The 26,703-nt window shown below is 33.6% G+C and overlaps 1 protein-coding gene and 6 non-coding genes across 10 annotated transcripts in view; 4 read left to right on the forward strand and 3 right to left on the reverse strand.

Moving 5' to 3' along the window:
* Shab (potassium voltage-gated channel shaker cognate b) overlaps nt 1–26,703 on the forward strand; it is a 103,967-nt gene that overhangs the window by 22,199 nt on the left and 55,065 nt on the right. The window lies entirely within an intron of this gene.
* On the forward strand, nt 8,419–8,538 carry LOC141446341 (U5 spliceosomal RNA). The gene has a single exon (XR_012453645.1). It is a non-coding gene; the product is annotated as a U5 spliceosomal RNA (small nuclear RNA).
* On the forward strand, nt 9,418–9,537 carry LOC141446346 (U5 spliceosomal RNA). Its single transcript, XR_012453650.1, has one exon. It is a non-coding gene; the product is annotated as a U5 spliceosomal RNA (small nuclear RNA).
* LOC141446347 (U5 spliceosomal RNA) lies at nt 10,148–10,268 on the reverse strand. Its single transcript, XR_012453651.1, has one exon. It is a non-coding gene; the product is annotated as a U5 spliceosomal RNA (small nuclear RNA).
* On the forward strand, nt 10,875–10,994 carry LOC141446345 (U5 spliceosomal RNA). Its single transcript, XR_012453649.1, has one exon. It is a non-coding gene; the product is annotated as a U5 spliceosomal RNA (small nuclear RNA).
* On the reverse strand, nt 11,606–11,725 carry LOC141446344 (U5 spliceosomal RNA). The gene has a single exon (XR_012453648.1). It is a non-coding gene; the product is annotated as a U5 spliceosomal RNA (small nuclear RNA).
* Nucleotides 12,654–12,773, reverse strand: LOC141446343 (U5 spliceosomal RNA). The gene has a single exon (XR_012453647.1). It is a non-coding gene; the product is annotated as a U5 spliceosomal RNA (small nuclear RNA).

The raw sequence follows: 26,703 nt of genomic DNA on the forward strand, positions 1-26,703 counted from the left end.
CAGATAGCAGATTTTGTCGGACAATCAAGCAATCATCTCTGTACACTCACTCGCGTTTAATTTTATTTTCAAGTGAAAGGAAAGTTTAGCACTCGTTTTTTGGAACTATAGCCACTTCCTAAACCAAGGTCTTCCAAAAATCCTTTACCCGATAATAGGGTTTTTTCAGTTTTCAAGATTATCTCTAAAATGGCCTTAGTGATCCAATGCCTGTAGATTTAATCTATGGTTTTGCAAACTGTAAAATGTAGCTTAACAATAAAGTATGATTCTAAAATTCTGAGATTGAAGGAAATGTTTGAATTAGGACCTTGAGAACTGTGTTAGTGATCACAATAGAGTTATTATTTTTTTACGTTTCAAGTATCCAAAACACTTTTGTATTGAATAAAGTGGGTGTTTTGTAAAATATCTTCTCTTTTCTTGAATCTCTCTTCAAATTGTTTATTTTATTTCACAACCAGACTTGGCACTCAGATACTTTACATCGCCTAGTTGTTTGCATTTCTAGCTTTACTTGTGTGTTATGCATGTCTGTATAGTTATTTTTCTTCTTGTAAATCTGTTTATCACTTCGATCCGTTTACATTCGTTTTAAAAGTTGTCAGTTGGAAAATGGAGAGAAATTTAAGTACACTTCAAATATTTAACACAAAGGAAAACAGTTACTTATCAAGCACGAGAAAATTAATGCTTAATATTCGAGTGTAAAAATATGTAGATATTGGATATTTTAATTTTTTTTTTTGGTTTTGCGAAAACATGAAGTTCCGGAACTTAAAGAATGGAAAACAAAACTAGAGCGATAACATTTCTCCCTCCACAATTTTCTAGTTGCTAGTTTTGTCAAAATTTTTCTACGAACCCGGAAATAGATTGAAAATGTGCTTAGAACCCCAGTGATGGATAAAATAAACGACAAAATAGGTAATAACCTGCTCTACATTACACAGAAATGATAAGTTAGAGAAAATTCCAAAATGCGCCCTTCCGCTCATTTTCTGTAATTTAAACAAAGTTTATAGACATATCTAAATGTATGCAGTAAGCTTAAGCTGATGAAAAATAATTGTAGGAGGCATTATCAAGAAAATGCTTTCTCAAAGTGGGTACTTCTGATTGATACGTACGTCATATGTGAGAAAAAGTTTTTAATTTCTCTTTCTAGTTTTTTTTTTTTGGTTAATTTATCCCTTCTGCATTTCTATTTTTTGGGAGTAAATATATTTAAATTCATCGTTGATAATGAAAATAATAATTTAAATTCAAGTAGATAATTTTGTTAATTGATACAGAGCTGCAGCTTGATAGTTTTTAATGTCTAAGTACTTACTTAAGTACTTCTTCATATTAATAACTTACGTAAGTACTAAAATTAACAGCCACAAGTATTTGATAATCATTGAAGTACTTCAAGATTAATGGTTAAGCACGTTAAATACGCCAAGCCAGGTATTAGTTTATTACTCTGAGCGCATCTGTTGTGACGTGGTTAGGCTGACGTCAGATAAGATTGGAATATGGTTTTAAAAATGTATCCGTCATCAGATATATACACGGCTGTGTGATTACGATATCATAAAACTGTAAACAGCTGCTTTTTAGTCAAACATATGATTATGGTATGACGTAAGTAGGGTAAATTTAACAATGCTGACTTGATATTACATTTTGTTGCCGATTTATAATTAATATAACTCACTTTTTCTTGCTCTTAATGACTAAGAGGAAGTTTTGATCAGTCAAATGTAGAAATTCCACTGTAATTCCTATGAAGAGAAAATTTATGTGCTAGCAGCTGGATTCGAACCCGGTATCTCCGCGTTGGAATCCACTACGCTAACAACTCAGCTAAACCTTTTCTGAGCACTATTAAATTCAGCTATTCTTTTAGTAAAAATTTTAAGTTGCAAAAAGTTCTATTACGTAAATTGCGGAACGTGCAATTCGTCTGGAAGGTCGGACACACCAGATACTATGAGTGTATGTTAAATCGCTTAAATAAAGGTAAGGTACTCAAATTTAATACAAACCTATAAACAGTAAATTTTCCTGCGGACATTTTTTAAAGAAAAAGTTATAGCACTTAAGCTAATATAAATAGTGCGAGTATCTTTGAAAAAAATAATTTAAGCTTCTTTAGAGTAAAATCACGAAAACTGTAAATAAGCACCTCAGAAAATTGCCCCCTTTCATTTGACAGAATTAAGTTGAATTTTTCATATCGGAAATGACAATAGTATTCTGTTTGTACACATAGAGCAAAACGTTTATTCAGCGGACCAGTAAGCATGTACTTACGGTTTATATACATACACACCGCAATAAGCACTAAATAAATAAGAGCCTTCTTATGTAGTATTAAATGTTTGTCTACTAGGTAGCTCCACATCGCCATACCTCTTACTCTATCTTTGAAATAGCAGACAAACATTTCATGGTAAGGGATCAGCTTAAGCGATATTGAATAATAGATAAAGAAAGTACGCTTCAATGATTCAAGAAAATAAAACTTACACACTTGGAAACAACTCTCTCAAGGTTGAACTTTTGGTCAAATATCGATATTTTACTTCGAGTAACCTATATTATTTTCTTATTTACAGTTTTCTTTTATTTATCTGTTTGTTTGTTTGTTTAATACTTCCTCGGTATCTCGGTAACAATAAATAAAAAATAAGGCTTTAATTAACTCGTCGAAATGTGTTTTCCTTCGCCCCATTTTCAGTATCCTAAGGGTATAGAATAGTCTTCTAACTTATGACATTTTATTACAAGTTCATCAGCCCATACTGTAATTTGTAGAACATTAACTTATTAATGAACAAGGGCTTTATTAAGCTGCACAAAATCAGAACTCTATTAAAATATCAATAAATACATAACCTTTTAATATTTATTAGAGAAAGTGCTAAGCTCATGTAAGATGTCGAAGTTTTAACAGAATTAAATGTTTTGAAGAAAATAATTCACATTTTTAAGTGAACACTTTAAACAGTAACACTACATCTTAAAAAACTTTGAACATTATATTTTGTATCGGAAACGCCCGGCAAACTAACAAACCGTTAACGATGAAAATCGTTCAACTGAAAATTTCATGTTTTCTCACTTTTTCCAAGATTTCTGGAAAAAAAAGCTTTAGAGATTTTCTTTAATTGGTTGACTCACGTTTGCAAGTTTTTATTTTAAACATTTTCCCAAGAAAATTCTTTGGCTATTCATTAAAAATGCATTTATTCCAAACTCTGAAGGCCATAATAATTGTATGCAAGATGTATTTTTCAAATTCTAGCACTAATTCAATAAATATTGTTCATTAAAAAGATTTGGGGCTTAATAAATATACAAACAAAGACATTCAACCGAAAATCCCGTCAAACTAAAAGCTAACTACCTGGTAAATAAAGCTTTTAAGGAAGGCACAGTAAGTAAAGGAGGTCGGTCTTGTCTATTCGAGGGGGTTAGGGCCCTGCTCTTAGTCATTGTTGATTGGTTCGCAGTGATTTCTTCCTTTATTACTTCCTGGTAACCCTTCTCCTGCGCCCAGTAATGACATTACTTCCTCTCTTGTCTATTAACTAGCTATCAACTACTAACAAACAGCTCATCATCATAGAAGAATTCACTGAACTGGAAAAACAAGGTAACTTGAATTAATTCTAATTGTTCAACCAAACGCTATTGGTATTTCAGCAAGATAATGAGGAATTATGGAGAATCTAGAAGGAAGTGCGTACTGTCGTCCACAAAACCACAACCGAATCTTTCCCTTTATTTCCGTGGCTATGCTGGTGTCACAAAGCAGGAAGAGATAATCGAGTTTGGCTTCTAGCCAGAGATTTCTGCTAACCAAGAAGATCCCAATCTGGAGAGTGGTAGCTCTTGGCCGGTCGTTGTGTTTCCAAATTAAGCACTGGGAGGTTTCTGGACTGCTTCAGCGGGAAGTACTGGGGATCCAGAAGAAATCGCTATAGGTCATTGAGGACTAGCCTGCGACAGCAACATACCACCAGTTTGATGTCCAAGCAAGTAACACGCCTCTGCGAAATAACGCGGTAACTAGTAACGTGTTTTGATTCGGATCTGAGAACAAGACTGAGACCAGTTACCTCCAGTACGCAACCACTAACCTAATTCTTTATCTAAATTTACTATTACAATTATTATTATTCCCGAATTCATCCTCACCATGTAAGAGGGCAAAAAAGTAGCAACAACAACCAGGCTAAAAAGAAGTTTAATTTTTAAATTTTTTTTTTTTTTTATCATGTAATTTAAGTCATGGGGATCTTGAACAATCACGTTCTGATCATCCGTGGAATGAAGGATGTTGAACCTTAACATTTTCTTCTCCAAGTCTTCAGTGTTTCATGCGCAGATACTTAAAAGAGGCTGGGCGATACGTAGTAACCTTAAGGCAGGCCCTTACTTACTTTGTAACCATAGCCTTCACAAAGAAAATAATTATTGCTTCATTAATACAGCATTTCTTAAAATAAACCACAACTGTTAGGTTCTGTCACCATCATATTCTTTTTCAAGCTTTAAGGCTGCTAGCAATAAATTTAAACTCGGTTTCTTTTAATTATTTTGGTTACTCAGAATGTACTATCTCTGGCAGAGCGTCGTCCTAAAACATCATTGTTTTTCCGGTTCCCTTTTGCAAAAGGTTCTCTCCAGTTAATTCTTCTGTTAGTTATGTCAACTTAATGTACTAAATTAATCAATAATTCTTCATCATCAGCGAAAGGGGATAATGAATTACCCTTAGTATTTATTGTTAAAGATGATTACAAAAAGTAGCGGACAGAGAAATTCCAGCCTAACTCAAGTTATAAAATAATTTAGCACCTTCAATAATTACTTTGAAGCTGCGTTAACCATCAAAAGTTCACTCAAAATAAATTATTAACTCTATCTTTGCCGGAGGAACATTTTTATTTTCTATTTTTTTAATAATTTGTTGATTTTCATGAGGACTATTATTTTTTATTTATTATCATTTTTTTGGCAGTTTCGTTGTAAGTATTCTTTAAGCTTGTAAAAGTTTCATTTATTTACATGCTTGTGTAGGTATATGTATCTATTGCTTGTTTGTTTTAAAGCAAAGGTTAGTCTATGAAACATTTACAGTAATATAATGTACAAAGTTTAAGATGAAATACGTAAACTGTTAAAAAATGTATGTTTCAAAGGCTTGATAATCAGTAAAATGGTTAAATTTACATCAATTTGGAACTTTACACTTGTTCTCTATACTAAGACTTAACACCAATGAAAGTTCTTGAGTGTACAGAGGCAGAGAAGGTACGAAGCCCAAGCTTTTATTAGATAAAGGGCAATTTAGAAGGACCTTAACTTTCAACTCAATTAACTTCAAATCTTCTAAGTGCAAAGTCAATAAAAAGGAAGACAGTTAAGGCTCTATAGTTGAGAGTTCAAGCGATCTGATTAACTTAATTTTGAATCGTTCTGCTGTAATTTTGTTGGAATTGTTTTAGTTCTAAATTTTGCTTCTTTTTTTTTCTGCAGATTTAAAACTAAAAATTTTGTTTATACTTTCAAATAAAAATATCCGCTGAAATTATAAAGTTTCTTATGTATAACAAATTGTCTAGCAGACTCGAAAAAAGAGATGGTATATTTAAAAAGCAGAAGGTATTTGAAGTTTCTAATTTTGAGGTTAAATTCTGATTCTGAAAACCGACATCTGGAAGTGCAATGCTTAGTTTGCAAAGGAGATTAAGTAGACTGCGATATGGCGGCGATGAAACGTTTTCTTTCTTCCAAGGCTCGATTTCTACAGCCTTTTGGAATGTACCGTCCTTAGATTGTCTGTTGGCGATTGTAAAAGGGTCAAGATCTCCTAAACTTCATAATGAGATGGGCAACCTATTAGAAAACCGTCCCAATAATTTTGACGGCCTATTACTTCTTTCTTCCCTGAAAGATTAATTTTTTGCAAGAAGATTAATTCATTATAACGTAAGTTTTGGTTGTTCATGTTGACCAGTTTTTTTGTTTTCTAGTTATTTATTAATCTTTACCTCAGTTTCGGCCCCTATCAGCTATTCTCTGCTCATAAGCTTGCTTGCCATGTCGTCATTATCATTTAGATTAAATGCTGTTAATGACGGCATGGCTAACCCATTAGATTAAAATAAAAAACAACGATAATTAAAAAAATAAATAATATCACTCAGCTGAAGATGGCTGTTAGAGGTCGACCCATCCTAGGGTATTAAAAAATTAAGAAAAGGAACAAAGTAAGCATAATTAAATAATAAGCTAATTATAATGTGCTATAGGTTCCTAACTATGGGTTATAATGGTGGACGAAAAAAAAGTTGTTCTTAAAAGAAGAGAGAAAGAAACGCGTCAAGGGATCCACTGCAACTAGATGGAATAACAAAGTAACCTATAAGAGGTTATAAAATATCTACTGGCGCTCTCAGGCTGGTTGGGTTAAATTTTTGGCCCTCAGTTTCTTGCTGTTCATTACGGTTAGTAAACATAGTCCCTCCGTACTTAATGTTTAATTCCACCGTTAGTAACACTAGAGCAGAACACACTTGCCTGTGGGTCGTACCGTAGTTGGGGGACGTTCCTTTTGTAGCCGCTTGTGGACTGACCCGTACCCACAGTACTGCTCATATTTTATGCAAAAGAAATTTTCCTTATGCATACTTTTAAATAATTCAGTGCACGTAATCAACTTAAGTAAACGTTTTGCTAGAAACATGAGAAAACCGCTAGTAAAGTAAATGTTCCTTTTGCAAGGAGTGGGAATTTAAGTGTTTGAGTATAGTAACTTTGGAAGCATTATAAACTGTTTCTACATTCAAAATGAATGCTCTCTCTCGTTCTGTCAGTATTATCGTTCTCCTGCAGGATCTGGGACCGAATATTGTCAAGAGAAATTATTTTACTTTTCCTTACTATCTTAAGAAAATATTTATATGTATGCAACTGGAAAAACAACACCTTTTTATGCCGACTGAGCTGCTCTATTTGCTGGCCATCTCAATATTGATGTCTTTACAACTCAGGCTCAAACAGCTATTACCTTGCTTAATAAATGGAAACTGTAATTTGATGATAACATACTTGATGCAATAATCTTCACATTAAGTATAGCACCCAATCCATCTAAATAGCCATGAAAGACATACCGCAGCAGTCAGTGAACCTATAAAATGTTTGAAATAAGTCTGTGAAACCCGCATACCTTCTAACACTCTTTTGTAGCCCCATGATAAGAAATTGAACTAAAAACCTAATAAAGAACAAAGATTATATCAAAATTCATTATGTTCTTTGTACAAAATAATTTATTTATAAATAAATTAATTTAGTTTTAGTTTAAACATTAGCTTGTATCCATCATTCAATAAGAACGGATTTCAAAAAAAAAGTTGGTGTTCATTCATGTTATAATGTACTCGTGAAAATTCTGTTGGATTACTTGTAGCAATCGACGAGGATTGTTATTATCAGGTGTCTCCATTTCAACAATACTATCAAACGTACTTAAAGCTTTAATATTTTCAATTGGTCTTCTGTTTGATAGGAATTTGCGATTTCAGTACAACTATCGATAATTAGGTATTGCAAGACATCCAATATGTTGGTAACAATCTTTTTTCTGATATATATATTTATTTTAATGTTTTATTTTTTAATTCGAAAATTTGGGCACATAAGCTGAAGAACTAATGAAACTGAATATAATTTACGAGACTCTTCGTGGAGTTCCCAGAGGTGTTGTTGGCTAGTCTTTATAGATGTGATAGGGAACTTCTGAAGCACCAGCTCATGTGCTTGGTTCTTGTCGATGAGTTTCTTGATTAATCTTTAATATTTTGGACCTCTTTAACTGTGACATATACCACTCTACTTCCTATATAATATTAGTTTTTATAAAAAATATTTTATAATTTATTTTTCATTCAAAATTTGTTTTCTGTAGATTCTAAAGTCACTTTGTAGTGCCGTTCAATAAAGAGAGACCACACAGAAACCACAAACATTCAGAAAAACTCCAAGTTTAATGAAAATGTTGAATTTGAAGGTTTAAGTGAGTCGTTGATATCAGAGAAAACCGAATTACACAGAAAAAAAAAACGTTTATTATTTGGCAATACCGTTACAAGTGGCTCTACTGGCGCTATCTAATAGTGGCTGTTTGCTACCTTGCATTTTCCACTATATAACCTAAATAATTAGAAATTATTATTGCTAAAAGATAATAAACTTTGAATTTATAATTATTAATATTTTAATTGCAATCTGAATGATGCAACTACATTAAATTACTCATCCCTCTAATGGACACTCGATCTATGTTGCAACGTTAGTTCTCGACAAGTCTGAGTGCGTCAAGCTATACATTATGGAACACATTGTTGGGTTTCAGTACTCTGGTCTCTCTTCAAAACGAATAAATCTTTCGCCTTTTACTAAAGATTTCCGTGGAGAGGGACTATTGATGAGTCTATAACTAATTTTTGCTTATGGTTTCGTCGTAAGATGAAACCGCATTACTTCTTACAATTAAAATGCTCTACTATATTGAAGTTTGATGCTTAGTAAAATATATAGGTTGTACTTGTTGAATTCCTAAACGAGTTGTTATAAATAGTGCTCAGATTGGAGATTTTAATATATTAATGAGGTTCATGAACTTAAACTATTAGCTTAATTAACAAATTCAGCATACGTAGTCATATTTGTATTTAAGACAGAAATTGACAGGCATGATAGAAACGAATAATGTGTGTCAAAACCTTTCCTCTTTCGAATTTAACTATTTGTACTTTAGTAGGTACAGGATCTGCATCTACCTCATGCTTCCGTGTAGCAGAAAACAGGTCTCCTTATAGATACATTGGATTTAGATTCTTATGTTGTCTGCACTTGTCTTATTTTTCCGTACAAAAGTCATTAATTATAGTTAACTTTCTCATTTAGTAAGAAAAGATAAAGAATACTAGCAGAAACTAAAATATATAAGTATCCATCTATTTTACATAATGAAACGTAATTTTAACCAAAAATCACTAAATTCTACACTCAAATTAATTTTTCACTAAATGGTTTATAGATATCTAAAACCGTTCGTTAAACTGGCAATACGGAAATACCGTTTCAAGTGGCTCTACTGGCGCCATCTAGGAGTGGCTGTTTGCTACCTTGCATTTTCCATTATATAATCCTAATAATAAGAAATTATTATTGCCAGAAGTCAATAAACTTTGAATTTATTATTATTAATATTTGAATTGCAATCTGAATATTGCAACTATATTAAATTACTCATCACTCTAATGGACGCTCGATCTATGTTGCGACGTTAGTTCCCAACATGTCTGAGTGCGTCAAGCTATACATTATGGAACACATTGTTGGGTTTCAGTACTCTGGTTTCTCTTCAAAACGAATAAATCTTTCGCCTTTTACTAAAGATTTCCGTGGAGAGGGACTATTGATGAGTCTATAACTAATTTTTGTTAATGGTTTCGTCGTAAGGTGAAACCGCATTATTCCTTAGAATAATAGTAATAATTAATATCTTACATTACCTGTTCCATTACATGAAACTTACCTTTATTATCAGTAGAGTTTTCACTTTAATTATTACGAACGGTGCACAGATTGGAGTTATTTAATTAATATTAGACCATTATTAATCTAAATATGTAAAAAGTTCTGCACGAGTACACACATGAGTGACTCTGAATTCAAACCGGGTTCACTTGGTAGGGGGTAGAACGTGTAGGTTCTAAACGTCTGTGATCAATCAGTCTATGACTAAGTTTTCGTTAAGATTATTATTCCAAAATCTCTTTCCTTTCTGTACATAGCCCTCTTACGTTCCACGTAGCAAAGATTTTGTCCGAAACCATCCGTACGGCTATTTTTTCGCTTGAGTCTGTAACCAGTTCTTAATTTTTAAGAGATACAGCGCACTGGCCCATCTCTCAATCCCCAGCCCAAGTGGACCCGGTTTGAATTTGGTGTGACTCGTGTAGAACTTCGTACATTTGGTTAAAGTAAAAACTCTTCTGCTATCTTAGTAAGATATAAATTCTTACAATCTAACACATCGGTAAGATTATAATTTTTTTTCTAAGGATTAATGTGGTTTCATCTAGACGACGAAACCATTAACAAAAATTAGTTAAAGACTCATCATTAGTCCCTCTCCACGGAAATCTTTAGTAAAAGGCGAAAGATTTATTCGTTTTGAAGAGAAACCAGAGTACTGAATCCAAACAGTGCGTTCCATAATGTATAGTTTGACGCACTCAGACATGACGAGAAGTAACGTCGCAACATAGTAGATCGAGTGTCCATTATAGTGATGAGAAATCTTATGAGTTGCAATATTCATAAAGTAATAACGTTATTAATAGTAATAAATTCAAAGTTGATTGACTTCTAGCAATAATAGATTATAATTATGTGGGTTTACCATGAAATATGCGAGGTAACAAACAGTCTCTCCTAGATGGCGCTAGTAGAGCCACTTGTAACGGTATTGCCGTATTGCCAGTTTAACGAACGGTTTCTGATTCCTATTATAACCATTTAGTGAATAATTAATTTGAGTGTAGAATTTAGGAGATTTTTTGTTAAAATTAGGTTTCTTCATTATTTCATATAAACCCACATAATTATAAACTATTATTGCTAGAAGTCAATCAACTTTGAATTTATTACTATTAATAACGTTATTACGTTATGAATATTGCAACTCATAAGATTACTCATCACTATAATGGACACTCGATCTACTATGTTGCAACGTTACTTCTCGTCATGTCTGAGTGCGTCAAACTATACATTATGGAACGCACTTTTTGGATTCAGTACTCTGGTTTCTCTTCAAAACGAATAAATCTTTCGCCTTTTACTAAAGATTTCCGTGGAGAGGGACTAATGATGAGTCTATAACTAATTTTTGATAATGGTTTCGTCGTAAGATGAAACCACATTAATCCTTAGAATAAGAATAATAATCTTACCGTATGTGTTAGATTGTAAGAATTTATATCTTACTACGATAGCAGAAGAGTTTTCACTTTAATCAAATGTACGAAGTTCTACACGAGTCACACCAAATTCAAACCGGGTCCACCTGGGCTGGGGATTGAGAGATGGGCCAGTGCGCTGTATCTCTTAAAAATTAAAAACTGGTTTCAGACTCAAGCGAAAAAATAGCCGTACGGATGGTTTCGGACAAAATCTTTGCTACGTGGAACGTAAGAGGGCTATGTACAGAAAGGAAAGAGATTTTGGAATAATAATCTTAACGAAAACTTAGTCATAGACTGATTGATCACAGACGTTTAGAACCTACACGTTCTACCCCCTACCAAGTGAACCCGGTTTGAATTCAGAGTCACTCATGTGTGTACTCGTGCAGAACTTTTTACATATTTAGATTAATAATGGTCTAATATTAATTAAATAACTCCAATCTGTGCACCGTTCGTAATAATTAAAGTGAAAACTCTACTGACAATAAAGGTAAGTTTGATGTAATGGAACACGTAATGTAAGATATTAATTATTACTATTATTCTAAGGAATAATGCGGTTTCATCTTACGACGAAACCATTAACAAAAATTAGTTATAGACTCATCAATAGTCCCTCTCCACGGAAATCTTTAGTAAAAGGCGAAAGATTTATTCGTTTTGAAGAGAAACCAGAGTACTGAAACCCAACAATGTGTTCCATAATGTATAGCTTGACGCACTCAGACATGTTGGGAACTAACGTCGCAACATAGATCGAGCGTCCATTAGAGTGATGAGTAATTTAATATAGTTGCAATATTCAGATTGCAATTCAAATATTAATAATAATAAATTCAAAGTTTATTGACTTCTGGCAATAATAATTTCTTATTATTAGGATTATATAATGGAAAATGCAAGGTAGCAAACAGCCACACCTAGATGGCGCCAGTAGAGCCACTTGAAACGGTATTTCCGTATTGCCAGTTTAACGAACGGTTTTAGATATCTATAAACCATTTAGTGAAAAATTAATTTGAGTGTAGAATTTCGGGATTTTTGGTTAAAATTACGTTTCATTATGTAAAATAGATGGATACTTATATATTTTAGTTTCTGCTAGTACCTATTATTTATCTTTTCTTACTAAATGAGAAAGTTAACTATAATTAATGACTTTTGTACGGAAAAATAAGACAATTGCAGACAACATAAGAATCCAAATCCAATGTATCTATAAGGAGACCCGTTTTCTGCTACACGGAAGCATGAGGTAGATGCAGATCCTGTACCTACTAGAGTAAAAATAAATTCAAAAGTGGAAAGGTTTTGATACACATTATTCGTTTCTATCATGCCTGTCAATTTCTGTCTTAACTACAAATATGACTACGTATGCTGAATTTGTTAATTAAGCTAATAGTTTAAGTTGATGAACTTCATTAATCTATTAAAATCTCCAATCTGAGCACTATTTATAACAACTCGTTTAGGAATTCAACAAGTAGAACCTATATTTTGATGATCAACCCTTATACAACTGTCCTACCGGACAGTTTTAATATGTATTTTACTAAGCATCAAACTTCAATGTATTAGAACATTTTATTGTAAGGAGTAATGCGGTTTCATCTTACGACGAAACCATAAGCAAAAATTGGTTATAGACTCATCAATAGTCCCTCTCCACGGAAATCTTTAGTAAAAGGCGAAAGATTTATTCGTTTTGAAGAGAGACCAGAGTACTGAAACCCAACAATGTGTTCCATAATGTATAGCTTGACGCACTCAGACATGTCGAGAACTAACGTCGCAACATAGATCGACTGTCCATTAGGGATGAGTAATTTAATGTAGTTGCAACATTCAGATTGCAATTAAAATATTAATAATTATAAATTCAAAGTTTATTATCTTTTAGCAATAATAATTTCTAATTATTTAGGTTATATAGTGGAAAATGCAAGGTAGCAAACAGCCACTCCTAGATAGCGCCAGTAGAGCCACTTGTAACGGTATTGCCAAATAATGAACGATTTTTTTTTTTTCAGTGAAACTCGTTTTTCTCTAATATCAACGACTCACTTAAACTTTCAAATTCAACATTTTCATTAAACTTGGAGTTTTTCTGAATGTTTGTGGTTTCTGTGTAGCCTCTCTTTATTGAAGGGCACTACAAAGTGACTTTAGAATCTACAGAAAACAAATTTTGTGCAAATAACATTTCTTTTATAAAAACTATTTTAATTCAAATAATTTTATGTAGAAAGTAAAGCGGACTGTCACTGAAATGTTACTTTAAAGTGAAGTCCAAAATATCTCTACATGTTTGGTGCATTAGTATAAAAATTTATTTTTTGTCAAATTTGAAGCTCTTTTCTTACTGATTTTTCAACTACATCGCTTGAATGGTTACATTTTGGTGAATAGTTATTTTTACATTCAATACACATCACTACTTTTAACGGTTCCACTTCTAATTCCAGGACATTGAACAAAATAGTTGAATCTAAGATTTTCAATCCACTTTTTGAATGTTGCGAATACGTTAAAATTTACTCATACATATGCTCTTTTTATTTAATAAAAAAATATTTTTATAGGGAATCTTATGGAAAATAATCACATATATTATCATATCACTTTGTGAACTGTACAGATACTGATTTGTAATAGCAGAAAGGGCAAACATTCGGTGAATTATGCATGGGAACCCAAAGGAATTCGGGTTCCACAGCGGCCCACAACCAAACATCAAATTCTGAAATATTTCGTATTTAGGTTATACCTTTCTTCCAAAAAGAAAGCAACGGTGACCAAAATTGACGAAAAATAGTGAAGGTTGCTGTCAGACTTGCAGGTAACGAATGAAGAAGTTTGAGATATTTGGATGCCAGTGGTGCAGGTGTGCTAGACCCCGATCTGGAGTTGTGAATGGAAGAGAGCCCACTCATGGTTTGGTTCGCCTCCTTCTCCATGTTGTTAGGGGATCGATGAACGCGCGCACAGTTCACCTCTTTACTGTTGGAGCACCCGAGTACCTCGGCTCCATTACTGTTCCCTTTTCGTAAACAAATGGTTCACATTCGTCACTCGGTGGATTTATTCCCTTCGCGAATACTTAACCTCTTTCCACCTTTATTTTATCTCCCTCCGACATGCGCCCGTTTTCAGGCTCGTTATTTTTCAATTTAGGGTATTTCACTTTCATGTAAAGTAAGCATAAAATAAGCTCAGGCACAATTTAGGGTCGTTTTCTACAATTTCGGCAGTAATTTTTAAAATTTAAAAGGAAAATAAATGTTTTCAGTAAAACAATTAATGCAAATACACATACGGCTTCTCTTACCGCCGTTTAATTCACGCTTAAGCACAATATAATAAAAGATTTCGTTAAGGAATTCTGTGTTAGTGTTATGGATTAGTGCTGCTTAGAGTTCGCATCTCAAAAAGAAAAAATTTCATGTTTATTGTTTACCCCTGAGCTCCTCATCAGGCTACTCAGTCTGGCAAAAAAGAATATCTCTAACCAGTCGGTTCTGTATTACACCCTCCGGACCGCAAAGGCGTAGGCTTTCTATTTCCATAGAGTTTAATCTTCTCTCTAAAGTGCTCTTCCAGAAAAATTTACTGTTCTGCCATCTCCCTGCTCTTATGTATTTGTACTGAACGATTCAGAGTTCTGGAACAATATTTGGCTGAATTACATGGATTAAATAATGTCGGTTAACTTATTTTAAAAACAAGATATTCTACTAACTACCGCTTTAATAATTTTGCAATTCTTCATTAAGAATACAAATGTATAAATTAATCAAAGTTATTGTCTGGTAATTATTTTCAAACGAAAAACACCTTGAGCTAAATTTAATTAATTTTTAATTATAATTGCACGGAGAAAATATTTCCTACCTTCTCGGACTGTTAAAATTTTGATTACAAATTTAATTAAATTACGTAATATGAAAGGCTTAAATTAATTCAGTTTGAATGAAAAGCATAAATTAAACAAAACGCTTGGGCAGATTTATTTTTAGAGGGGAAACCGCCTATTTTTACTTGATTAATTTTATGTCAGCGCAAATGTTCTTACTGCACACTTTTTTACGACATTGTTCAGCTTTGTTAAACTAGATTAATGTTTTACGGCTTAAATCCGGTTCTAGATTTAGAAAGATTTGCGGCACAGCATTCTCCTTAATTTTCTTTAAAAATCTATTAAATTAGAGTAAATTAAAGTCAAATATGAAAATAATGAAGCAACCAGTTTCTCAACCCATCTTCACTAGACTTAATAGGAACCTTCCAAAAAAATAAACTAAAAAAATGTTTAGTAAAGTGACCTCTCGGGTGAGCATTTTCGATCAAAAACTTGGGTCTTTTAGTGGCACTTAAGTCAGATTTTTTGATTTAGAACATTCTGGGATGTTCCGTTTTGATGTTAGTACAATTTGTAAAAACCGGATTTCAAAACGTGTACTTCCGTTGAATATAAAAAAATCCGCACAATCACAATTTTACCTCTTACTACATCATAGAACTTAAACAAAATTTGATCTTAATCTTTTTTTATCTGACTGACCGGTGTCTGGTGATGATTACTTTTTTCCTTATTTTGTTTATTAAACGCAAGTACTACAATCATAACAGTAAACTGACAATACAGAACTAATCAACTGATTTAACAAACACCATTGTTGAGTAATTCTAATGTCAGTTATTTCATCACCATGCTTACAATGCCCATTTACATCCTAGATCAGTCCAGCCTTTACCATTCTAGTCAACAGTTTGGTGCGATTTCCGGAGATAAGATTATTAGTTAAACTTTGGAGAATTTGTATACCTATATGTTTCCGACCTTGTTTTAATATAAGCAGTTACTATTGGAAGGTTTAACTTTTTATGAAGCTGTTATAATTCCCACAAATCATTCTGCACTTGTTAAAAACCTTATTATCATGTTCTTTAGGAGTAGTATACGTTTATGTATAAATTGTTAGGAGTAGTTCTCAGCTCCAAAAAATCATCAGCCAATTGAAATAAAAGAAGTAGACACTTACAGTAATTGTCAAATTAACGAATCCAACATTGGTAGAGATTACTGATATTCCATTTTATTATCTCAACTATTTGATCCTTTTGAATTTTATATTATTTAAAATAATTTAATATTATTTATATTTTACCTAAGGAGTGCTACAAAAGAAAAAAGTTATTTACTATTAAGAAAAACAATTAAATGTTATTTTAATGAAAAATGTTTGAATTGTTTTCATTAACTGCCTCCTGGGGAACAACTGCAATTATTGATTAATTGTATTGGGTATCCAGTAGAATTGTATAGGTACAGATGTTCTGGGTTCCCAGCAGCATTAACCCAGATGGATAAAATCCTATAACCAGTGGGTGTGAGTTAGAAATTGTAGAGGTATTTGCTTTCCCAAGATAATAGAGTAGTGTACATTTCACAGACTTGCCTACATTACTAATTACTCCTTTCTATTCCAATTTCCTATTTTATTTTCTCTTACAAGTTTTATCATACTTATCTGAGATTAAGAGAATACTGCGTAACGTACCATCTCTTTGCTGTGACGTAGAAATACGGCCAGATATTAGAACTAGAGTTGGATTCCTTACTGTCATATATGTTAATGCAAAAGAATACAAACTCTGCTGTATGTTACACTAATACTTTATTAGCTATTAGAGAACATTATCATTACAAGAAAAGTTTAAAGACCCCCAAAAAACCAGTAAAATTTCATATTGTTAGTTTGAAATGTCTTTGAAATTGTTGATTTGTTTTACGACAAAAAGAATTCCAATATTTTTACATAGCAACAATTCGGGAATTTTTAATAAAAGAAAGTCATGTCAATGCTCGTATTCACCATAATTTGTTTCATTATTTGATAGGTTTAAAGCACATAAAATGATAAGCAATTAAGATAAGTTTAAGGACAATTAAAGGTTCATTTCGATGCTTCATATTATTTGCACGCAAAGCTAGACCCACTTGCTGAACAGTCTCGATATTAGCAATAATCACGCCAAGTTCTTTTTTGTAATAAATTATTCGAGCAATTATATTTAAGGTCTCATTTTATTACGTGGAAATTATAGTAATAATAAACAGGTCTTACACCCATGCTGTATGTACATCTATAGTAGCAATAAACAATAAAATGTTCAACTCTTAAAAGAGAAAAACCTTTTTAAATATTTTATTTTAAGTAGAACCTTTTAAGTTTTTTTTCGCCTCCAAAAATTTTGGAGTGGTCGGCAGCGCCACTAACCCGTAGCGGCCTTTGTGAACTCTACAGATGGAGGCAGTGTTGATAGAAAGAGGATTTGAACTAAACGAATATTTTCTTTTGGAAGAGAGAGTATAATTTCCTTTGGAGTTGTGAATATCGTATGCTACGAAGTTTTAGAGGGAGAAATATAATATCACGGGGTTAGGTGATTCTTTAGCACGATTAATTGATTCTTCAAATATAAAATTATCAGTTATTTTTTTGACTGATATTTTGTTCTATCCAAGGTTTTTTTCGTTGGAGTTAGTTTTAACTAAAACTAATTGTGAGTAAACAATGCCATTCTCCTACGTGATTAATTGTTCTTCATTTGTTAAGTAATTCGCCAGGTTTTTAATTGTGAGGAGATGGATATTCGTAATGGCCAGAGAAAATCTTTATTTAGAAACCTTTATTGATGCTTCATGCATCGGCTATTGTTTGCGTCCTTCATCAGGGCGAAGCTTAAGAGCTGTGTAAACCTGTAAACAATAATGTACGAGTAAGTCGTGAAACCTTGCGAAATATAAAATTTGGACCTTTTTGTTTTTTTGATTTACAGTGAACACACGTCGGACTGATTTGTAAAATCCCTCTTTTTTACTTTAAAAAACAGATATTCCCACTTAAAACTCAAAAATAGAATTTTTTTTTAAAATAAAAATTGTAAATTTAAAGAAAATGTAATCACCAAAATTGCAGTAAGGGAATGTCGGGTGAGTCAGGCTTTTGTTTTGTGGGTATCGGAATAAAGTGACTCAAAAAAGAGAGAACGATCCATGTGATTTGGTGTAAGTTACTCGCAATCCCAAGTTAGAATAGTAGCAGATATTTAGGTTACTAAAACAGAATATACACATTCCTAGTCGGCTGTCAGGGGAATTAATGAATCCACTTAGAGAGGCAGCAATTTCTTGGACCAAGTCCTCTTTCTTGTCGCCCCACTCTCCAGCCTTGCAGAACAAATTTACTCTTGGCTGGAGTTTATCATAAATTTCCATTAAAGAATGTATAGTTAATATATACTCGTAGTTTTGTAGGAGATAGTTTAATTTATGGTTTTTTTGTTATCATAATTTTCTCTATGATTGAAACATAAAATTTCAGAGAAAACTAAGAAAGAACAGTTTATAAAATAATAATGAAAATATTCTGGCGATTCCGGCTAGAAATTGTCGTTTTTACAATTTTCATAGCTGAGACAAAACTTTGTCGAATATGAATTTGTACTCTCTCTTTTAGTTCACCAAAAGAGAGTGTTAGAAAACAATTAAAACGAAATCCACTATCACCTAGAAAATCTATTGTAGCTTCCAGTGTCACCAATTATAATGTATATCTATTGTTTCATTGTTTTATATTGACTTAAGGCGGATCTGTAAAGTGAACGATGATGCATTATGACTTACAAATACCAAATTCTGAACTATTCAATTACTTTAAAAAGGTTATGCTGAGCATTGATCGTTTTCACATTAGTTAGAAAATTACAGGATACGTATCATCGAGCGCAAAGGCGACGTGGTATTGCCATGTTATCACAGCTGTAAGGTGTAATATGACTTTATTGAGCGCCTATTAGTCCTGTGGGAGTGATATACGAGTAAACAAGTTTTTTTTTACCATTTCAAGGTCAGGGTCAACATGGAAATAGAAGCTTTAGGGCATTGTTTTCCCTAGCTATTCAGTTGGAAAACCCATTCAGCTGTTTGCGACGCGTTAATTAACACTGAGGTCATTATCTCTCAATCAGTCAATAGCCTTTCTCACAGAGCACTGCCGGCTTCAATACAAAATTCTCACCTCAGACAACACTGTCTATTCCCGGCTAATAAACTATAGAAGCTCTTAGGCGTGTGACAGACCTTGGAAAATGGATAGTTTCAGAGAGTCCGTCATGTGAGCAGGAAGTTTCTTTATAAAACAGCAGAGTCGGATCAACCAAAATAAGTTATGCAGCAGTTTCTGCAAGAACTGTCATGTCTGAAGACATTATTACATACCTTTCTCTTTACTTTGAGAAAGAAGTAAAGGACAAGTGCTACAAGAACCCTCAAGGGTTGTACCTTAATGAACTTGCAGCTCATTTGGTTGACATAAGTATGACTACTTGCCAACTTCTGTTTGAATATCATTTTTAAACTACACTTGTCGATGAGACTTGAAAAAGGAATCCACATTGTTTGTTGCTAATGTGCCATAAGCATGTAACAACATATCTCTCCAAGAAAACGAACCATAAAATAGCCCCATTAATAATTTGTATGTTAGTAATAATGGTCGGACTGCAGTCAGAGTGAGTGGTAGTACAAGAACAACCTGAAGTTGAAGATTAAGGGTTTGGGGTTGTCACGTTACTGCTTAAAGTGTTCTACAGCAGAATGGGAATGGGTAACCAGCTCTCCTCAGCTGTTTGCGACAGTTTAATTAAGAACAGATTTGTTAGCCTCCGCAAAAGCTGGGTTTTACTATAAATTGTGTTTTATTGTGATTGAAAAATTCGGAAACTAATTTAAAGAGCTTTTTAATCTCAATAAGTTGTTCTATTTCTTTTTTATTATTATTATTCTTCAAACCACTATTTTGTTCAGCGTAAAAAAGCCTAATTCATGTTAGCTTTTGGTGAGTTAAGAGAGGAGTTTTTCCGTCTGATACGCCTAGTACGATTTGATTTTTAAAGGTTTCAACAAGGTATTTCTCACAGGTCAGAGTAGTACTTATCATTGTTAAACTGGTATATCTCTTCAAACGAAGATTGGTTAACTTTGAGGCTGTCCTAAGGTGAGTCCTGATAATCTATTTCTAAAATACTTCACGTGCTACTCGGATATCTCTAGCACTGAAGTAAGCTTCTTCACAGCTGTTGAATGAACAACTATCTTTCTGATTTTTTACTTTGACGTATTTGGTGTTGTCTGACGAAATGAACACCTTTTTGATAGATTATGTCATCCAATATTTTAACCTCTTTCCCGCGGTATGAAAAGCGGTCGCTTCATTTGAAGATGTTATCTTAGCCTACTAAAAATTAGGAAACTTGTCCTTTGTTATGTCCTTTCTACTTATAGTACATTAGATCTGTCTTGAAGTGCTCTTTTTTGTTCCTTTTTTTAAATACAAATTAATTTTTTTTTTTGTTCACGTCTGCTATTTCTGTTAATTTTCTTATTAATAGATTAGCTAAGGTGTCCTGTAACATATTTTTAAACCAATTCCAAGGTTTCAAGAAATTTAATTACGTAAGTTGCAGTTCTTCAAGGATTCATTTGATATTTTTTTTCAAATGCTATTGGATGGAATCGTATTATAAAAGTAAAGAAAAGAAAGCAATTAGTGCAAAAAAAAAGTAAAAATATTTATTTGGAGTCGAGAAAACAATAATGTCCTTGACGGAGGATAAAAAATGCTTTGAACGGGAAAATGAGTAGTTATTAAGGAAGGAGCTAGTATCTCTCGGGAAGCAAAAGCGGGAAGCAAAAGCGGGAAGCAGGAGAAATCGAGTCTAATTAGATGAACTTGGCCATGGTGCTATTGTTGTTGTTCCTTACTTGGGGTGTAAGGAGTTTTAGCGGGATAGCAAACTAGCATGTCTGGCAATAGATAGCAAAATTACCAAGCAGCCAACCAAGCAGAACTCACTCTTGTCCCAAGTTTACTGTTCATTTGGCATGGTATCGTGTGCCAAGAGAATTATCTCTTTGCCAAAGGTTTGGGTATTGTTCGAATTTTGTAGGAACCACAGCACAGAAGTAGGGCAAACATCTATATTCTTTAATTAACATAACAATATATACGTATATATAGTATATTTTTGGCAACTATATTATAATGTGACAATTATTCCAGCGAAAATGGAGACTAAAACTGTTCTTTTAACATCCAATGACAGATAGCGCAGTTTACTGTCACTTCATATCTCTGTCATAGTTTTAACAGTTTAAATTTACTCCGACGTCTGAGGCAGCATTGGCCGCGTTATTTACTTGGCGTTTAAAGTCAATAAGTAAATATTACTTTCGGTGAGTCTCCAATTGGTGATGATTCCCATTTATTGTGAGTTTAATCAAGTACTTCGATGCATTGCTTGAGCCACAACTGTCTAAACTTGCTTAACTGCAGTGATTTTCTGAAACTGCACAGTACAACTGTTCAGTAAAGGGAGACATCTCGAATTAGAACCAAATTATATTAAATTACGACAAATTTGATAGGAAACGGTGTGAACCGATACTGAATAAGGGATGGCTTCTAGAAAAACAACAGCTGGTCTCCCAGAATTTGCTATAAGTTGTTGGGGCTATTACTTAACTAACTTGATCTTTGTTTCAACGCGGTTTCAAATGTGCAGACGGGAGATGGAATTTTTTATGCATTTAAAGTGATAGTTCTAAGTTCTAAATATTGAGAAAATGGTTCTATATATAATTAGTCTTAAAATGTCACTTTTAATTTTATTGAAATCACTATGTAACGATGGTGGAGTTTAATGGTAGGTCTGACCACCAGTTTACTTGACTCTATGTGATTTATGGTGTTCCTAACCGGCTCATAGATATCTAAATACGAGTACGTTCTGTAAAATTCAGTATTAGGTTAACATTTTTAGATTGATAGTAATAAGCAGAATTGTAATATTTGCTGTAAGAGAATTTCATGAGTATGACGGATCCACAAAAAAAGATATTTTTGCTGAAAAGTTGATTTACAAAATTAGTTGCTATCACAAGTAAAAGCAATAAATTAATTTTGGAAATGTGCGTTAAAAAAACAGGTTCCATCTGGAGAGTGCACCAGATAAATTCTGAAGATATCTAGCCTGTAATTACGTTACGTGAGGTGTAGGATGTTGATTGTAAATGCACTTTGTATGTAACACCTGTACAGCTCCCACAGTGACCTAGTGGTCGGGTGTTTTTAAGCCGAGCAGCAGGGAGAATATAAGAGTGACGTCAGGGCGAGGCTGCTGACCCCTGACCTTTACCAGCGAGTCCCTCCGCACACCCCACTGAGGGTGTATTGATCGCTACAACTGGAGTGCTGCCCAACCGCTCTCTATTATTTCATCATCCTACTAAGTGAGGCTACCTTACCTTCCTTCAGGTGCCTTCTTCTGCAAAAGGGTGGGTTTATTTTGCTATGCAGGGCTGAGGCAACCCAACCACTCCCTTCTGCAGCCTTCATGCTAACTAAGACCACAACAGACTGGCCATTTCCCCGAAGGGTGAGACATTGGTCTTCCTGTTCACAAATGCCATCTGTAGGGTAATCCCTGTGTGTACTCCGCCTGTAACGTCAACTAATTGACCACAACAACTTCGTACTCCTTTAGTACATCCCATCTTCGCTCTTTGCCTATCCTAGAAATGCCTCCCCACCTATCTTAATAATATGTCAGCCAATACAAACTGATTTATGTATGTACAAATACACATCCTTCGCTTAATAAATTAAAGTTCTAGTTTAGCTTGACAATTAAAGACTCAAATTATTGAATAAAAATATTATAAATACATTTTTGTTGCAAGTCAAGTAAATTTTGATTAGAAAGGAAAAATGTGTTCTGAGCATTCACACCAATATTCACTTACTTCATTTCTCTTGCTTCATTATGCTCAAAAGTTTATTCACTTGATTACTGAAGGTGTCTAGTAAATATGACAAATTAAATCATTCCTCGATAAAGTTTCGTCTAGTTTTACTTTACCACAAATAAACTAATTTATAAAAACTATCGTTTCCTTCAGAAAACTCCAAACGTTTTCCAGTGAAAATGAAAATTGTCAACACGATCACAATATTCCTTTGACAGCTGAAAGAAAAAATGGAAATCTAATAAGAACTCTCGAAGCAACATTTCCATACACAAATTTTTAATTATATACTATTTTACATAATTACATACTATTTTAATTTTGAAAAATTCAGCTGTCGCAGAATTTTGTCGAAAAGGGATTAGTTCTTTTGTTGATGGTGGACTAGCAACATTCCTGGTTCATTACTACATTTGCATCATTACATTTGCTCTTCCTAAGAGCCCCACTGGCTTGCGATAGCTGGAGTAAGTTCCTGTAACGAGATAACACTGTTCTGGTGCTGGCATTACATTAAGAATGCTTTGTGCACCAATGATAAATCGTATAAAAGTGAAATTCCTGTGAATCTTTTTTTTTTTAAGTTACAGACAGGATCTGAAGGTGCTACCAAATTGAAATATTTTTTTAGTTAATCGCTTATGATAGTTTTTGTTCGTGCGCACTTGCACAGATACAGATTACGTAAAAAGTCTGCAATACTTCCTTTGGTTGAAAACTTAAAGAAGATTATTTATTCGGAGGAAGTATTTTATGACTTGAATTATTCTTTTAAAAAACATTACGTCCTGGATCCATTATCGTCGAGTATCTCTCTTTAGGAGACGGCAGTTAGAGCACACATAGGCTGATTAAATTGCCCCAGTAAAGATGAAGGATACCAATTTCCACATTTTAACAAGATATTGTCTGAAATTCAACTGAGGTGGCGCCACAATGGAAAAGATATTGGTCTAAATACAACATCCTTGATCAAGAATAACACGTGACTAAAGTCCACTCAGTGAGTCATATATAAATTGAGTTCTTCAGTCAATTCGGCTGATGTCTGGCCCTTCTCTTGTGGCTCGAAGTTTGGTTTAATTTGAAACCACTTGCGACGACGTTTGTACAATCTGTACAACAAACGGAATTATCAATACTGATACTATTTCAATTAAACTATTTTTATTTACTGAATGTTTCTTTAGTTCTCTTGATTCTCATAAGAGGAACTATTGTGCTGTTAGTTCTTTTCTAAATTATTTCCAAGGCTAGTAATACTTGTGCACGCAGGTTTCTCTCAACAGCATCCCCAATAACCTCCTGCTCAGCCTAAAATAAGCGTTCTGGTAGAGTTTTATAGGTGTCTCACATGGTGGTATCCTAGCTCATCTACTATATCTAAAATACACATCTACATTCCTCCTACCTGAAATACATCAGCTTACTCGGACATCTTTCTGGTAATCGAGTTTCTAAACCTCTATCCAGTCAAATTATCCCAGTCTCTTCAAACTAATCTCGTAAACTTAAGCCCTGGCTTTGACATTGGATAATCAAAACCTTTATCCTAAAGTTATTCATTTCATCCTAGAAATTGACACCAACATTGCAAGTAATATTTGAGAATTGGTTTTCCAATGAACCACAGGGCCTTAATGGCTGCCTGGTTTTCCTAGAAAAACCGAATATCAGGATCAGTGAATACATTCTATCGGAATGCTGTAGCTGCCATTTCAATCCCTGTCCCAAAAAGACAGATGGTTATTGCTGGCACTGCCCAAACTGAAGGATCCAGGCAACGAACAACAGTGCTATTGATCAGTGAACCATAATATTGTTTAAGGATATCAAAGCCTGCCAGGCCGAACTTTTTCTTTTGTAGTAATATGAATCCCATAACTGCTGCAGAAATGCCTTCGTCTAATCATGGGAATAACTTTAGTTTCATGGGATTAATTTGGGCTATCTATTTGTTTTCTTCTTGCCGAAGAGAATGGACTGAAAAATCAGCAACTAGTGCAAGATTTGTAGTTTCATCTGATGAAGAAGCTAGAAAGTTGGTGAAGATCACATTCGCTGACTCCATTGATCAGACAGAAATAAAATTTGTTGGAATTATTCCCTTATTCCTTTATTTGCAATTTTTCTCAGAGATCGTAAAATATTTTGCCTTTTTCGCTCGAAGGTTGTAAATATGTCACGCTGACTGGAGCTTCTTTATGTATGTACCAGATGGGTTTATTTGGAATTCCCTGAGTAGAATACTACATGAGCTTGTGATCCCTCTGCCCGGTGAACTCAGAACAGACCCTTCCATAACCCAGATGACATACTATAATATAGTGCCCATATTTCCAAGGTGTGGCCTATATTGGAATATTCTATCACGCCTAGAATATGTGCATTCCAAGTTTTGTCTCACGAATTAATTTTTTTTATTTCTTTTTTTTAAGTACTTAAAATAATGGAGGAATCAACTTAAATGCAACTTTTCTTACTGTCTAGAGTATCTAGGGAATACACGGAACACATGCATGTATGTACAAACCTTAATACGAGTAAAATTACAAATATAATAACAAGTTCTTAAATTGTCCTGCTAAGAGATGTTTCACCAAATCACTTTGTACCGGCCACTATAACTGAATTGTATAGTTTTCTTCACCAAAATTGTGTTTTATTTCTTTGATGTTTTCATGAACTTCTGAGCCCCAAAGGGGGTGCAGAATACCTCCAAGCCGAAAATAGCATAAAAACTCAAACAATTCTAAGTATTCTATTTTGGTACCATTGTTGCTTCTGAAGCTGGGTTAGGCAGAAATCAGTCTAACGCAGTTCTGACTCTACTAAAACAGATTTTCCAGGTTGGGAGGTTAACAAAAAAATAATTCCAACAGTTTTCTAGAGAATTTTGTCTTCACTAGTTACCTACTTCTTCTTTTTTTCTGGGTAATTCTAAACTAATAAAAAAGAATTGCCATCAAAATACCTAGATCAATATGGAAAAGTACTTGGACAACGATAACAGACCCCTCACCACCGGCAAAAATTAGGAATGCTTTATTAACTGGCTGACATAGTGACTGGTGAATTAAGCCCTGTATATTGAACGGGGAAATGGTAGGGGGCGATAGTAAATGACCTTCATTTGGCAAAACAACTCTGTTGTTTGTAGGGTGGTTGTAAGTTGTTTCGATTAACATTTATCTTAGTCAAAGCAATAACAATAACAACAAGCAAGAACTGACAGCCTCACTTTGTCAGTATATTAGTATTCTGTCACGATATACGAACTGTATATATCGATAGTGAAATTGACAAGACAATATCGATTAAGCTTATGATAAGCTAGATCTACTTTGCAAAATATGGTATGAAAAGAATAAAATTCTGTTTACTTTTGGTATTAACTTTTGGTACATCACTCACTAATAGCCTAGGAAATTTTAAAGGAATTAAAGAGAGTGTGTGGCACCAAAAAATGGGTGTTATTTCTTCTGGAACTTCGCTCAGGAAGGAAATTTAACTTCATCAACAATTTTTCAAAATGACTGCCTACTAGAAGAGACATAGTATTTAAATAAACGTGAATTTTGGAATATCACTTACATTCTGAACTCCTATCAATATTATAAAGGTAATAAATTCGCACAGAATACTTAAATATAACTCAGGGAACTAAAGGTCCAGAACTACCTTAAAAAAATGTTTCAAATAAAAGTTATTGGACTAAATATTTTTAAAAAAATCTTTAGAGCCGTTTTTCGATTAAATACCAAAACAAAAACCGTCTCAGTA

Source organism: Rhodnius prolixus, unplaced genomic scaffold (genome assembly GCF_049639745.1).
Source record: "Rhodnius prolixus isolate KJV_2025 unplaced genomic scaffold, Rpr scaffold_1, whole genome shotgun sequence".
In the NCBI taxonomy this organism is placed as follows: domain Eukaryota; kingdom Metazoa; phylum Arthropoda; class Insecta; order Hemiptera; family Reduviidae; genus Rhodnius; species Rhodnius prolixus.